A 13,821-nucleotide genomic window follows, 5' to 3' on the forward strand; every position below is an offset into this window, starting at 1 on the left:
GTCTTTATATTCTCTGTATACATGTGTGGTATGACTAAGCATAGCTTGAATTTGATTTGAAATATGTTGTTGTGACATTATGACTACCAACTTGAGTTTTGTGAATTCAAAAGCAAAAAGTATCATGATCATAAACAAACAAGGCATTAAAGAAGATTTTAGCATGTGCATACAAGTATTGGAAAGCTAGTATGATCGATTGTTGCTCAATTGCATTGGATTTTATTTAATTGAAGTTTTTCATCTAGTACATTTTGTGAAATCTTTTGAAATCATGAAAACCTTGAAGAAGCAAATACAATTAAAGCAAGAAAAGAAAAAGGGAAAGAATGAGAAAGCTGAAGGCTCTGAGTACCAATGGCAATTTATTTGCTAAGTGCTTGTGGTGTTTATGTATCAAGCCAAATGCTTGAAAACAAAACACTTAGAAGTCAAGGCTAGGCTCAAGTGCAAAAGCACTCCCTCAAAGCTCAAGGCTCTGAGCATCAATGATTAGAGAGTCAAAGAAAAGAAAAAAATGTGCTTAATGAAGTCCTCTAATTAAATGCTTGTGGTGCTTATGTATCAAGTGGTAATACTTGAAAACAAAGCATTTAGAAGTCGTAGCTTTGTTATTAACTCATGGGGCAAAGCACCCAAAAGGAGAAAAAAAAATCAAAAGCTTGTTTCAAGGAAGAATTATAAGAAAAAGATTTCATAAAATAAGCTAGATAGAAGCATCAATCATTTACATCTCTTTTGTAATTGTAGCATGCATAGAAAACTAGCTTGCCATGAACATTGAGTTGCTATTCTTCTTACCTTGGATTGTCAATCTTTATTGCATGATTCTTTTCTTGCTTGGGGACAAGCAAGATTTAAGTTTGGTGTTGTGATGACATGTCATCATATACCCATTTTTCAAGCTAATTTCACTTGTTTTGTTAGTTTTTATACACTTTCTTGCATCCTAAGTAAGTGATTTGGAATGAAAATGCATAAGTTCTTTAAATCAAGCAACCACCATGAAATTAATGTTAATCCATGAGGTTTAAGCTAATTTTAATTGAATTTTAATTGATTTATAAGCCTCTTGAATTTAGTGATACTTTGAGTGGTTGTTTTGGTTTATTGTAGGTGAAGAAAAGAAAAAAAAAAAAAGAAAAAAAAAACGTGGCCTAAAGAAAGCGTGACCCAAGGAGAAGGAAGCGTGGTTAAAGGGATGAGAAGTGTGCCGCATGGAAGGGAGGAAGCAAACATTGCCCTCCACAAGGGCACACTGCCCTCTAGGAGGGCAACATAAGGAAACAAGCTTGAGAAGCAATTCTGCCCTGCCCTTCTCAAGGGCAATGTCGGGCTCACAAGGGCAGAATCATGATGAAGCAAAGTGAGGATGAAGCAAATTTTGGCTAAGTTAAAATCTGGGCGCTCACAGCATGACCATGCCTACTTCAAAGGGCTATAACTTGAGCTACAGACATCCGATTGATGTGCTTCCAGTTGCGTTGGAAAGCTGACATTCAGAGCTTTCCAACGATATATAGAAATCCATATTTGGCGTCCAATTGAGGCAGGAACGAAAGGCATCTTTAAGGGCCAAAAATAAGCAAAAATAAACCAAGGAAATTATAGTAGCGTGTTTGCCTCCTCCATGATTCGAACACGGGACAAGCATTTTGGAAACATTGCCCTGCCCTTGGCGCGGGCAGGGCAGCATTTGGATGGCACACAAATGTGGCGCACCAAGAAGCATCGCGCGCACCAAGCTTCGTCCCTGGCAGCACCAACCGCGCGCACCAACACAAATCTGGCGCATCATACTTTTCTGCCCTGCCCTTGGCGCGGGCAGGGCAGCGTTTCACGCATCAGGCTGCACCATGGCCGCACCAAGCTCGCACATTGCCGCACCAAATCCACGCACCATGCACCAACTTTCTGCCCTGCCCTCCACAAGGGCAGGGCAGCCTCCTGGAAGCTAATTTTTCATGGGCTGAAATTGAATTAAAAACCCAATTTAATTCATTTCTTCACCAAATCAAAAGCCCATCCAAACCCCAAAATCCAAGAATAGAAAGTGTATAAATAGGAGCAAGTTTTATGTAATTGGGGGGCTGGAGACTTTATTTTTGAATTTTCCTTTCTACTTGCATTTTAAACTTTGGGATTTCTTAGAGAATTAGGAAGGAGAATTGATCTCTCTTCTTCCTAGTTCTTGCTTGAGCACTCTTCACTTTTCTTGCTTTGGATCTTGGGTGAAGAATTGAAGAACTTCTGTTTCAATCTCACCTTGAGATCTCTTCTTTAATTTTCTGTATAATTGAATTCTACTTTCTGCTCATTTCTTCTTTTTCTAATTTCTGCACTTTGCTTTCCTTTACTTCTTCTGCAATTGTTCTTGTTGGATCAAGGAAGGATTTGAGATCTAGACTTGTTATCTAGTCTCCTCCAATCCTGAGATCTTCAATCAATTTTAATTTGCTGCAACTTAAGCATTGCTTTTCTGTTTTAAATTCTTCAAGGCATTTTACTCTTTTGCTTAATATCTACTGCAATTCAATTCATCTTTAGTTCTTCTGTTTGTTGCAATTTACTTTCTCTTGTTTAACTTCTTTAATTTCTAGCACCCACTCCCCTTTACATTTAATGCAATTTACATTTCTTGTCATTTAAGATTCTTGCAATTTTACTTTCTTGTTCTTTAAGTTTCAATGCAATTTTACTTTCTGCACTTTATAATTCCTGCAAATTTACTTTCTGTTGGCTACAATTCCACATAATTCACTTCAATGTTAGCTTGACTAAACTAATCACCCACTAAAGTTGCTTGATCCATCAATCCCTGTGGGATCGACCTCACTCTAAGTGAGTTATTACTACTTGATGCGACCCGGTACACTTGCCGGTGAGTTTTGTGTTGGATCGTTTTCCACCCATCAGACTCACAACCTAAAGAAAGCCTGAACTCTTGGGAAAAGCTAGTCAATGCCTTCTTGGCAAAGTTCTTTTCACCTCAAAAATTGAGTAAGCTTAGAGTGGAAGTCCAAACCTTCAGACAGAAGGAAGGTGAATCCCTCTATGAAGCTTGGGAAAGATACAAACAATTGATCAAAAAATGTCCCTCTGACATGCTTTCTGAATGGAGCATCATAGGTATCTTCTATGATGGTCTGTCTGAACTGTCCAAAATGTCACTGGACAGCTCTGCTGAAGGATCTCTTCATCTGAAGAAGACGCTTGCAGAAGCTCAAGGACTCATTGAAATGGTTGCAAATAACCAATTCATGTACACTTCTGAAAGGAATCCTGTGAACAATGGGACAAATTAGAAGAAAGGAGTTCTTGAGATTGATACTCTGAATGCCATATTGGCTCAGAACAAAATATTGACTCAATAAGTCAATATGATTTCTCAAAGTCTGTCTGGAATGCAAGCTGCACCAGGTAGTACTAAGGACGCTTCATCTGAAGAAGAAGCTTATGATCCTGAGAACCCTTCAATGGAAGAGGTGAATTACATGGGAGAACCCTATGGAAACACCTATAATTCTTCATGGAGAAATCATCCAAATCTCTCATGGAAGGATCAATAGAGACCTCAACAAGGTTTCAACAACAATAATGGTGGAAGAAACAGGTTTAGCAATCGCAAGCCTTTTCCATCATCTTCTCAGCAACAGACAGAGAATTCTAAGCAGAGCCACTCTGACTCAGCAACCATGGTCTCTGATCTAATCAAAACCACTCAAAGTTTCATGACTGAAACAAGGTCCTCCATTAGAAACTTGGAGGCACAAGTGGGACAGCTGAGCAAGAAAATTACTGAACTCCCTCCTAGTACTCTTCCAAGCAATACAGAAGAGAATCCAAAAGGAGAATGCAAGGCCATTAACATGACCCATGATGAGCGGATAATTAATACGCTTTTTTGGCATTATTTTTAGGTAGTTTTTAGTATGATCTAGTTACTTTTAGGGATGTTTTCATTAGTTTTTATGTTAAATTCACATTTCTGGACTTTACTAGGAGTTTGTGTGTTTTTCTATGATTTCAGGTAAATTCTGGCTGAAATTGAGAGACCTGAGCAAAACTCTGAAAGCAAGGCTGACAAAGGACTACTGATGCTGTTGGATTCTGACCTCCCTGCACTCGAAATGGATTTTCTGGAGCTAAAGAACTCCAAATGGCGCGCTCTCAACGGCGTTGGAAAGTAGACTTTCAGAGCTTTCCAGCAATATATAATAGTCCATATTTTATTCAGTTCCATGTTGCTGTCTGGAGTCAAACGCCAGAAATACGTCACGACCCAGAATTGAACGCCCAAAACACGTTACAACATGGCGTTCAACTCCAAAAGAAGCCTCAGCTCGTGGATAGATCAAGCTCAGCCCAAACATACATCAAGTGGGCCCTGGAAGTGGATTTATGCATCAATTACTTACTTCTGTAAACCCTAGTAGCTAGTTTATTATAAATAGGACTTTTTACTAGTGTATTAGTCATCTTTTGGCCATTCGGTCTTTTGATCATTCAGGGGGCTGGCCATTCGGCCATGCCTGAACCTTCATCACTTATGTATTTTCAACGGTGGAGTTTCTACACACCATAGATTAAGGGTGTGGAGCTCTGCTGTACCTCAAGTTTTAATGCAGTTACTACTATTTTCTATTCAATTCTCTTTATTCCTATTCTAAGATATTCGTTGCACTTCAACTTGATGAATGTGATGATCCGTGACACTCATCATCATTCTCACCTATGAACGCGCGTGACTGACAACCACTTCCGTTCTACCTTAGACCGGTCGCATATCTCTTGGATTCCTTAATCAGAATCTTCGTGGTATAAGCTAGAATTGATGGCGGCATTCATGAGAATCCGGAAAGTCTAAACCTTGTCTGTGGTATTCCGAGTAGGATTCTAGGATTGAATGACTGTGACGAGCTTCAAACTCCTGAAGGCTGGGCGTTAGTGACAGACGCAAAAGAATCAAGGGATTCTATTCCAACCTGATTGAGAACCGACAGATGATTAGCCGTGCTGTGACAGAGCATTTGGACCCTTTTCATTGAGAGGATGGGATGTAGCCATTGACAACGGTGATGCCCTACATACAGCTTGCCATGGAAAAGAGTAAGAAGGATTGAAGGAAGGCAGTAGGAAAGCAGAGATCCAAAAGGGACAATTCATCTCCATGCACTTATCTGAAATTCCCACCATTAATTATCTAATCTCCCATAACCACATGGATAAGCCTGACTGAGATTTATAAGATGACCATAGCTTGCTTCATACCAACAATCTCCGTGGGATCGACCCTTACTCACGTAAGGTATTACTTGGACGACCCAGTGCACTTGCTGGCTAGTTGTGCGAAGTTGTGAACCATGGCATTGACACCAAGTTTTTGGCACCATTGCCAGGGAAAGAAAAAGCAATGAATTTTACAAAATGCAATAACATATGAATCACAATTTCGTGCACCAACCCACATGGCCGAACTTAGAGAGGAGGAAGAGGCAGTGATCGCCACTGAGGAAGACCTCAATGGGCATCCACTGGCCTCCAATGAGTCCCCTAATGAGGAACAATGGGAATCTGAGGCTCAGAATGAGACCATAGAGATTCCATTGGATTTACTTCTGCCATTCATGAGCTCTGATGAGTATTCTTCCTCTGAAGAGGAAGAGTATGTCACTGAAGAGCAAGTTACTAAATACCTTGGAGCAATCATGAAGCTAAATGACAAGTTATTTGGTCATGAGACTTGGGAGGATGAACCCCCTTTGCTCACCAAAGAATTGGATGACTTGACTAGGCAGAGATTACCTCAAAAGAGACAAGATCCTGGGAAGTTCTCAATACCTTGTGCCATAGGTACCATGACCTTCAAGAAGGCCTTGTGTGACCTAGGGTCAAGTGTAAACCTCATGCCTCTCTCTGTAATGGAGAAGCTAGGGATCTTTGAGGTACAAGCTACAAGAATCTCACTAGAGATGGCAGACAATTCAAGAAAACAAGCTTATGGGCTTGTAGAGGATGTTCTGGTAAAGATTAAAGACCATTACATCCCTGCTGATTTCATAGTCCTAGAAACTGGGAAGTGCATGGATGAATCCATCATCCTTGGCAGACCCTTCCTAGCCACAGCAAAGGCTGTGATTGATGTGGACAGAGGAGAATTGATCATTCAAGTGAATGAAGAATCCTTTGTGTTTAAGGCTCAAGGATATCCCTCTGTCACCATGGAGAGGAAGCATGAAGAGCTTCTCTCAAAACAGAGTCAAACAGAGCCCCCACAGTCAAACTCTAAGTTTGGTATTGGGAGGCCACAACCAACTTCTACGTTTGGTGTTGAACCCCCACATTCAAACTCTAAGTTTGGTGTTGGGAGGTTCCAACATTGCTCTGAGTATCTGTGAGGCTCCATGAGAGCCCTCTGTCAAGCTACTGACATTAAAGAAGCGCTTGTTGGGAGGCAACCCAATGTTATATTTAATCTATTTCCCTTTATTATTTTATGTTTTCTGTAGTTTGATGATCATGAGAAGTCACAAAATCAGTTGAAAAAGCAAAAACAGAATGAAAAACAGAAAGAAAAACAGCACACCCTGGAGGAAGATCTCACTGGCGTTTAAACGCCAGTAAGGACAGCAAATGGGCGTTTAACGCCCAGTTTGGTGCCATTCTGGGCGTTTAACGCTAGAAAGGGGCACCAGACTGGCGTTAAACGCCAGGAAAGGGCAAGAAGCTGGTGTTAAACGCCAGAAATGGGCACCAGCCCGGCGTTTAACGCCAGAATTGGCATAAAGAGCATTTTTGCTCGCCACTTGGTGTAGGGATGAATTTTCCTTGACACCTCAGGATCTGTGGACCCCACAGAATCCCCACCTACCCCACCACCCTCTCTCTTCTTCTTCACCCATTCACCAATCACCTCAACCACTCTTCCCCAAAAACCCCTCACCTATCAAATCCCATCTTTCTCTTCACCACTCATATCCATCCTTCATAAAACCTCACCTACCTCACCATTCAAATTCAAACCACTTTCCCTCCCAAACCCATCCATTCATAACCAAACCCTACCCCTCTCTCCACCCTTATATAAACCCATCTTCACTCCTTCATTTTTACACAACCTAAACACTACTTCTCCCCCTTTGGCCGAACCACAAAGCCATCTCCATCTCCTCTATTTCTTCTTCTTCTACTCTCTTCTTCCTTCTTTTGCTCGAGGACGAGCAAACCTTCTAAGTTTGGTGTGGTAAAAGCATTGCTTTTTGTTTTTCCATAACCATTTATGGCATCCAAGGCCGGAGAAACCTCTAGAAAGAGGAAAGGGAAGGCAAAAGCTTCCACCTCCGAGTCATGGGAGATGGAGAGATTCATCTTAAGGGTGCATCAAGACCACTTCTATGAAGTTGTGGCCATGAAGAAGGTGATCCCCGAGGTCCCTTTCAAACTCAAAAAGAGTGAATACCCGGAGATCCGACACGAGATTCGAAGAAGAGGTTGGGAAGTTCTTACCAACCCCATTCAACAAGTCAGAATCTTAATGGTTCAAGAGTTCTATGCCAATGCATGGATCACCAAGAGCCATGATCAAAGTGTGAACATGAACCCAAAGAATTGGCTTACAATGGTTCGGGGGAAATGCTTAGATTTTAGTCCGGAAAATGTAAGGTTGGCATTCAACTTGCCCATGATGCAAGGAGATGAACACCCTTACACTAGAAGGGTCAACTTTGATCAAAGGTTGGACCAAGTCCTCATAGACATTTGTGAAGAGGGCGCTCAATGGAAGAGAGATTCAAGAGGGAAGTCGGTTCAACTGAGAAGGCATGACCTCAAGCCCGTGGCTAGGGGATGGTTGGAGTTTATCCAACGCTCAATCATTCCCACTAGCAACCGGTCCGAAGTTACTATAGACCGGGCCATCATGATTCATAGCATCATGATTGGAGAGGAAGTAGAAGTTCATGAGGTTATAGCCCAAGAACTTTATAAGGTGGCAGACAAGTCCTCTACCTTCGCAAGGTTAGCCTTTCCTCATCTTATTTGTCACCTCTGTTATTCAGTTGGAATTGACATAGAGGGAGACACCCTCATTGATGAGGACAAGCCCATCACTAAGAAAAGGATGGAGCAAACAAGAGATCCCACTCATCATGAAATCCCTGAGATACCTCAAGGGATGCACTTTCCTCTACAAAACTATTGGGAGCAAATCAACACCTCCATAGGAGAATTGAGTTCCAACATGGGACAACTAAGGGTGGAGCACCAAGAACATTCCATCCTCCTCCATGAAATTAGATAAGATCAAAGAATCATGAGAGAGGAACAACAAAGGCAAGGAAGAGACATTGAGGAGCTCAAGCACTCCATAAGATCTTCAAGAGGAAGAACAAGCCGCCATCACTAAGGTGGACCCGTTCTTTAATTTCCTTGTTCTTTATTTTCCTATTTTTCGAATTTTAATGCTTATGTTTATCTATGTTTGTGTCTTATGATCATTAGTGTCTTAGTGTCTATGCCTTAAAGTTATGAATGTCCTATGAATCCATCACCTTTCTTGAATGAAAAATGTTCTTAATTGAAAAAGAGAAGAATTGCATGAATTTTAAATTTTATAATAGATTAATTATTTTGATGTGGTGGCAATACTTTTGTTTTCTGAATGTATGCTTAAACAGTGCATATGTCTTTTGAATTTGTTGTTCATGAATGGTTGGCTCTTGAAAGAATGATGAGAAAGGAGACATGTTACTGAGGATCTGAAAAATCATAAAAATGATTCTTGAAGCAAGAAAAAGCAGTGAAAAAAAACGAAAAAAAAAAGAGAAAAAGAAAAAATTAATAAAGTTGTGATCCAAGGCAAAAAGAGTGTGCTTAAGAACCCTGGACACCTCTAATTGGGGACTCTAGCAAAGCTGAGTCACAATCTGAAAAGGTTCACCCAATTATGTGTCTGTGGCATGTATGTATCCGGTGGTAATACTGGAAGACAGAGTGCTTTGGGCCACGGCCAAGACTCATAAAGTAGCTGTGTTCAAGAATCATCATACTTAACTAGGAGAATCAATAACACTATCTGGATTCTGAGTTCGTATAGAAGCCAATCATTCTGAATTTCAAAGGATAGAGTGAGATGCCAAAACTGTTCAGAGGCAAAAAGCTAAAAGCCCCACTCATCTAATTAATACTGATCATCATAGATGTTTTTGGAATTCGTTGCATATTCTCTTCCTTTTATCTTATTTGATTTTCAGTTGCTTGGGGACAAGCAACAATTTAAGTTTGGTGTTGTGATGAGCGGATAATTTATACGCTTTATGGCATTATTTTTAGCATGTTTTTAGTATGTTTTAGTTAGTTTTTAGTATATTTTTATTAGTTTTTAGTTAAAATTCACTTTTCTGGACTTTACTATGAGTTTGCGTGTTTTTCTGTGATTTCAGGTATTTTCTAACTGAAATTGAGGGACCTGAGCAAAAATCTGATTCAGAGGCTGAAAAGGACTACAGATGCTGTTGGATTCTGACCTCCCTGCACTCGAAGTGGATTTTATGGAGCTACAGAAGCCCAATTGGCGCGCTTTCAACTGCGTTGGAAAGTAGACATCATGGGCTTTCCAGCAATATATAATAGTTCATATTTTGCCCGGGATTTGATTGCCCAAACTGGCGTTCCAAATCAGCTCAAAACTGCCCGGCGTTAAACGTAGGAACTGGCACAAGAATGGGAGTTAAACGCCCAAACTGGCATAAAAGCTGGCGTTTAACTCCAAGAGAAGTCTCTACACATAAAAGCTTCAATGCTCAGCTCAAGCACACACCAAGTGGGCCCGGAAGTGGATTTTTATGTCATTTACTCATTTCTGTAAACCCTAGGCTACTAGTTCTCTACAAATAGGACCTTTTACTATTGTATTTTTTTCATCTTTTGATCACTTTAGATCTTAGGATCATCTTTGGACGCCTAGTTCTTAGATCATTGGGAGGCTGGCCATTCGGCCATGCCTAGACCTTGTTCTTATGTATTTTCAACGGTGGAGTTTCTACACACCATAGATTAAGGTGTGGAGCTCTGCTGTACCTCGAGTATTAATGCAATTACTATTGTTCTTCTATTCAATTAAGCTTGTTCTTGTTCTAAGATATCACTTGTTCCTCAAATTGATGAATGTGATGATCCGTGACACTCATCATCATTCTCACCTATGAACGTGTGCCTGACAACCACCTCCGTTCTACCTTAGATTGAGTGGATATCTCTTGGATCCCTTAATCGGAATCTTCGTGGTATAAGCTAGAATTGATGGCGGCATTCAAGAGAATCCGGAAGGTCTAAACCTTATCTGTGGTATTCTGAGTAGGATTCAATGATTGAATGACTGTGACGAGCTTCAAACTCCTGAAGGCTGGGCGTTAGTGACAGACGCAAAAGAATCAATGAATTCTATTCCAACCTGATTAAGAACCGACAGATGATTAGCCGTGCCGTGACAGGGTGCGTTGAACATTTTCACTGAGAGGACGGGATTGTAGCCACTGGCAATGGTGATGCCCAACATACAGCTTGCCATGGAAAGGAGTAAGAAAGATTGGATGAAGACAGTAGGAAAGCAGAGAGACGGAAGGGACAAAGCATCTCCATACGCTTATCTGAAATTCTCACCAATGAATTACCTAAGTATCTCTATCTTTGTTTTATGCTTTATTCATAAATCACTCATAACCATTTGAATTTTCCTGACTGAGATTTACAAGATGACCATAGCTTGTTTCATACCAACAATCTCCGTGGGATCGACCCTTACTCGCGTAAGGTTTATTACTTGGATGACCCAGTGCACTTGCTGGTTAGTTGTGTGAAGTTGTAATAAAAAGTTGAGATTTCAATTGAGCGTACCATGTTGATGGCACCATTGATGATCACGATTTCGTGCACCACAGGGGCAGCAAGGGCAGCTGTGGATGAAGAGGGTCCAGCAGACGGTGGGGCTCTCTCATCAGTAGCAGTGAAGGGTGGTGGTCTGTAGCCCAAAGCTAGGAAGTTTCGGCTGTGAGGAATGAGCTTCCTGCAGTCTGCCGCTGGTGGTCTCTCATCGGCATCCTCCCATGGCACGTCAGCCTGACGGCCTAGCTGTGTAATCAGATAAGGAAAAGGGAGGGTGCCTCGGACGTGGACCCTGGCCATATAATGCCGGATAAAGCGTGGTAGATAAAGGTCCTTACCTTCCATCACACACCATAGGAGGGTGATCATAGCAGCCGAGATCTCTGTCTCATGAGTACTCGGCATCACATAGTTGCTCAAGATCTGATGCCATAACCGAGCCTCATCATTTTAGTACACCCTCTTGATCCCTCTGGGCATGGTGGTATCCTGACCCATCTCCCAAGGAATAGTCGGGTCGAGAGCTATCCGGGCCTCCAAAGCATCCCAATCAAACTGCATCAGGCGCATGTCCTCCTTAGCCTTTTTAGAACCATCAGGCTGATCGGACTTGGCCGGGAGCTGGAGAATGTTCTCTATGGCCTCTTCAGTGACTAGAATCTGTTTTCCTCTCAAGTTCACTGCATCTAGGGTAGTAAGGTAGTAGTTGTAGTAGAATTCCCGAACCCAAGATGCATTGACCTCTGTCAGTGCTCTCTCCAAAAAGAACCAGCCTCTTTGCTTGATTTGCTAAGTGGTGTACTGCCGGAGTGCTTCTGGAATCTTCAGAGTTCTCTCCAGGTATAGGTTTCTAGAGTCTGCAAATGCCGGATACTTCAGCTCACAGTACCGGTTTGCAAATTTTATGGAATCATTTGCAGGGAGCAGCTGGTCATCCTTTTCCTGCTGTGTAAAGTTCTTCTCCCGCCATGAAGAATCATGCATTAACTCAATGATGGATTGGGAGGAATCTCCTCTTTTGTGCTTGCCAGTAGCCTTGCCTTTTCCTTTCCTCTGTGAGGTAGACATCCTGAAAAATGGAAAATCAGAATATGGATAAAAATAGGAAAGCAATTACGCAATTAAACAAAGAAAACTCAAAGCGCCAAAGGAGAAAGGGAAGGAGGTAAATGAGTTATGAATTGTGCATTAAGGATTGTATAGCAGTTTAAAAGTTTGAAAGGAATAATTTACAATCCAAAATGTATCAGAATTCAAGTTAAATAGAAAAATTATCATTATGCCATGGTTAGAAAGTTAGAGGAAAGTGAAAAGTCAAAAAAGAGATTTTAAAAAGTTAGTATGGTGAGAATTTGAAAAAGAAGTTAGTAAATTAAAATTAGTGAGTCAGTAAAAAGTGGGTTAAAGTAAGTGGCATAAAGAAAATATTCCACGTAACAAGGATTCACAGGTATGAATAGAAGTAACTCATAACCAAACAAGAAAAACAATTGGATTCTGATTCAAAGAGATTTAAAGAAGAATTGGAATCAGAGCATCACAGATGCAGTTTATAAACCAGGAAATCAAAGAGGATGAGAAAGCCTGCCATGGTATTCATGAAATGGTTTGGTTAAAGCAGAGGACAACAGAGTTTTTAATTGCCAAATTGGTTGACGAAATTGTGATCCTTAAAGTTGTACTCCTTGTACTTGTATGGAATTTAAAAATTGGCTCTATTGGAATTTATGATCACAACTCCATTCAACTAACCAGCAAGTGCACTAGGTCGTCCAAGTAATACCTTACATCAGTAAGGGTCGATCCCACGGAGATTGTTGGTATGAAGCAAGCTATGGTCACCTTGTAAATCTCAGTTAGGCAGATTAAATGGTTTATGATGAGTTCGAAAATTAATAATAAACAGAAAATAAAATGGGATAGAAATACTTATGTAAATCAATAGTGGGAATTTCAAATAGGCGTATGGGGCTGCTGTGCTCCTCTTGAATCTCTACTTTCTTATCACGTTCATCCAATTCTTCTTACTCCTTTCAATGGCAAGCTGTATATAGGGCATCACCGCCGTCAATGGCTACTTTTTATCCTCTCGGGAAAAAGGTCCTATGCGCTGTCACTGCATGGCTAATCGTCTGGAGGCATCACCCTTGCCGATGGCTACATCCCATCCTCTCAGTGAAAATGGTCCAAATGCTCTGTCACAGCACGGCTAATCATATGTCGGTTCTCAATCAGGTTAGAATAGAATCCCTTGATTCTTTTGCGTCTGTCACTAACGCCCAGCCTTCAGGAGTTTGAAGCTCATCACAGTCATTCAATACCGGAATCCTACTCGGAATACCACAGACAAGGTTAGACTTTTCGGATTCCCGGGATCCTACTCGGAATACCACAGACAAGGTTAGACTTTTCGGATTCCCGGGATCCTACTCGGAATACCACAGACAAGGTTAGACTTTTCGGATCCCCATGAATGTCGCCATCTATCTAGCTTATACCACGAAGAGTCTGTTGGGGAATCTAAGAGATATGCGCCCGGCCTAAAGTAGAACGGAAGTGGTTGTCTGTCATGCGTGTTCATAGGTGAGAATGATGATGAGTGTCACGGATCATCACATTCATCAAGTTGAAGTGCAACGTATATCTTGGAATAAGAATAAAAGAGAATTGAATAGAAAGTAATGGTAATTGTATTGAAACTTGAGGTACAGCAGAGCTCCACACCCTTAATCTATGGTGTGCAGAAACTCCACCGTTGAAAATACATAAGTGAAAGGTTCAGGCATGGCCGAATGGCCAGCCCCCATGGTCTAAGGACTATGCGCCCCCAGATGTTCCTTAGATCTAAATTGATCAAAAGATGTCTAATACAATAGTTAAATGTCCTATATATACTAGACTAGCTACTAGGGTTTACATGAGTAAGTAATTGATGCATAA

General features: G+C 41.1%; 1 non-coding gene across 1 annotated transcript; it reads right to left on the minus strand.

Moving 5' to 3' along the window:
- Positions 1-3,002: 3,002 nt before the first annotated feature.
- On the minus strand, positions 3,003-3,110 carry LOC130970952 (small nucleolar RNA R71). The gene has a single exon (XR_009082194.1). It is a non-coding gene; the product is annotated as a small nucleolar RNA R71 (small nucleolar RNA).
- Between the last annotated feature and the right edge of the window lie 10,711 nt (positions 3,111-13,821).

Source organism: Arachis stenosperma, chromosome 3 (genome assembly GCF_014773155.1).
Source record: "Arachis stenosperma cultivar V10309 chromosome 3, arast.V10309.gnm1.PFL2, whole genome shotgun sequence".
NCBI lineage: Eukaryota > Viridiplantae > Streptophyta > Magnoliopsida > Fabales > Fabaceae > Arachis > Arachis stenosperma.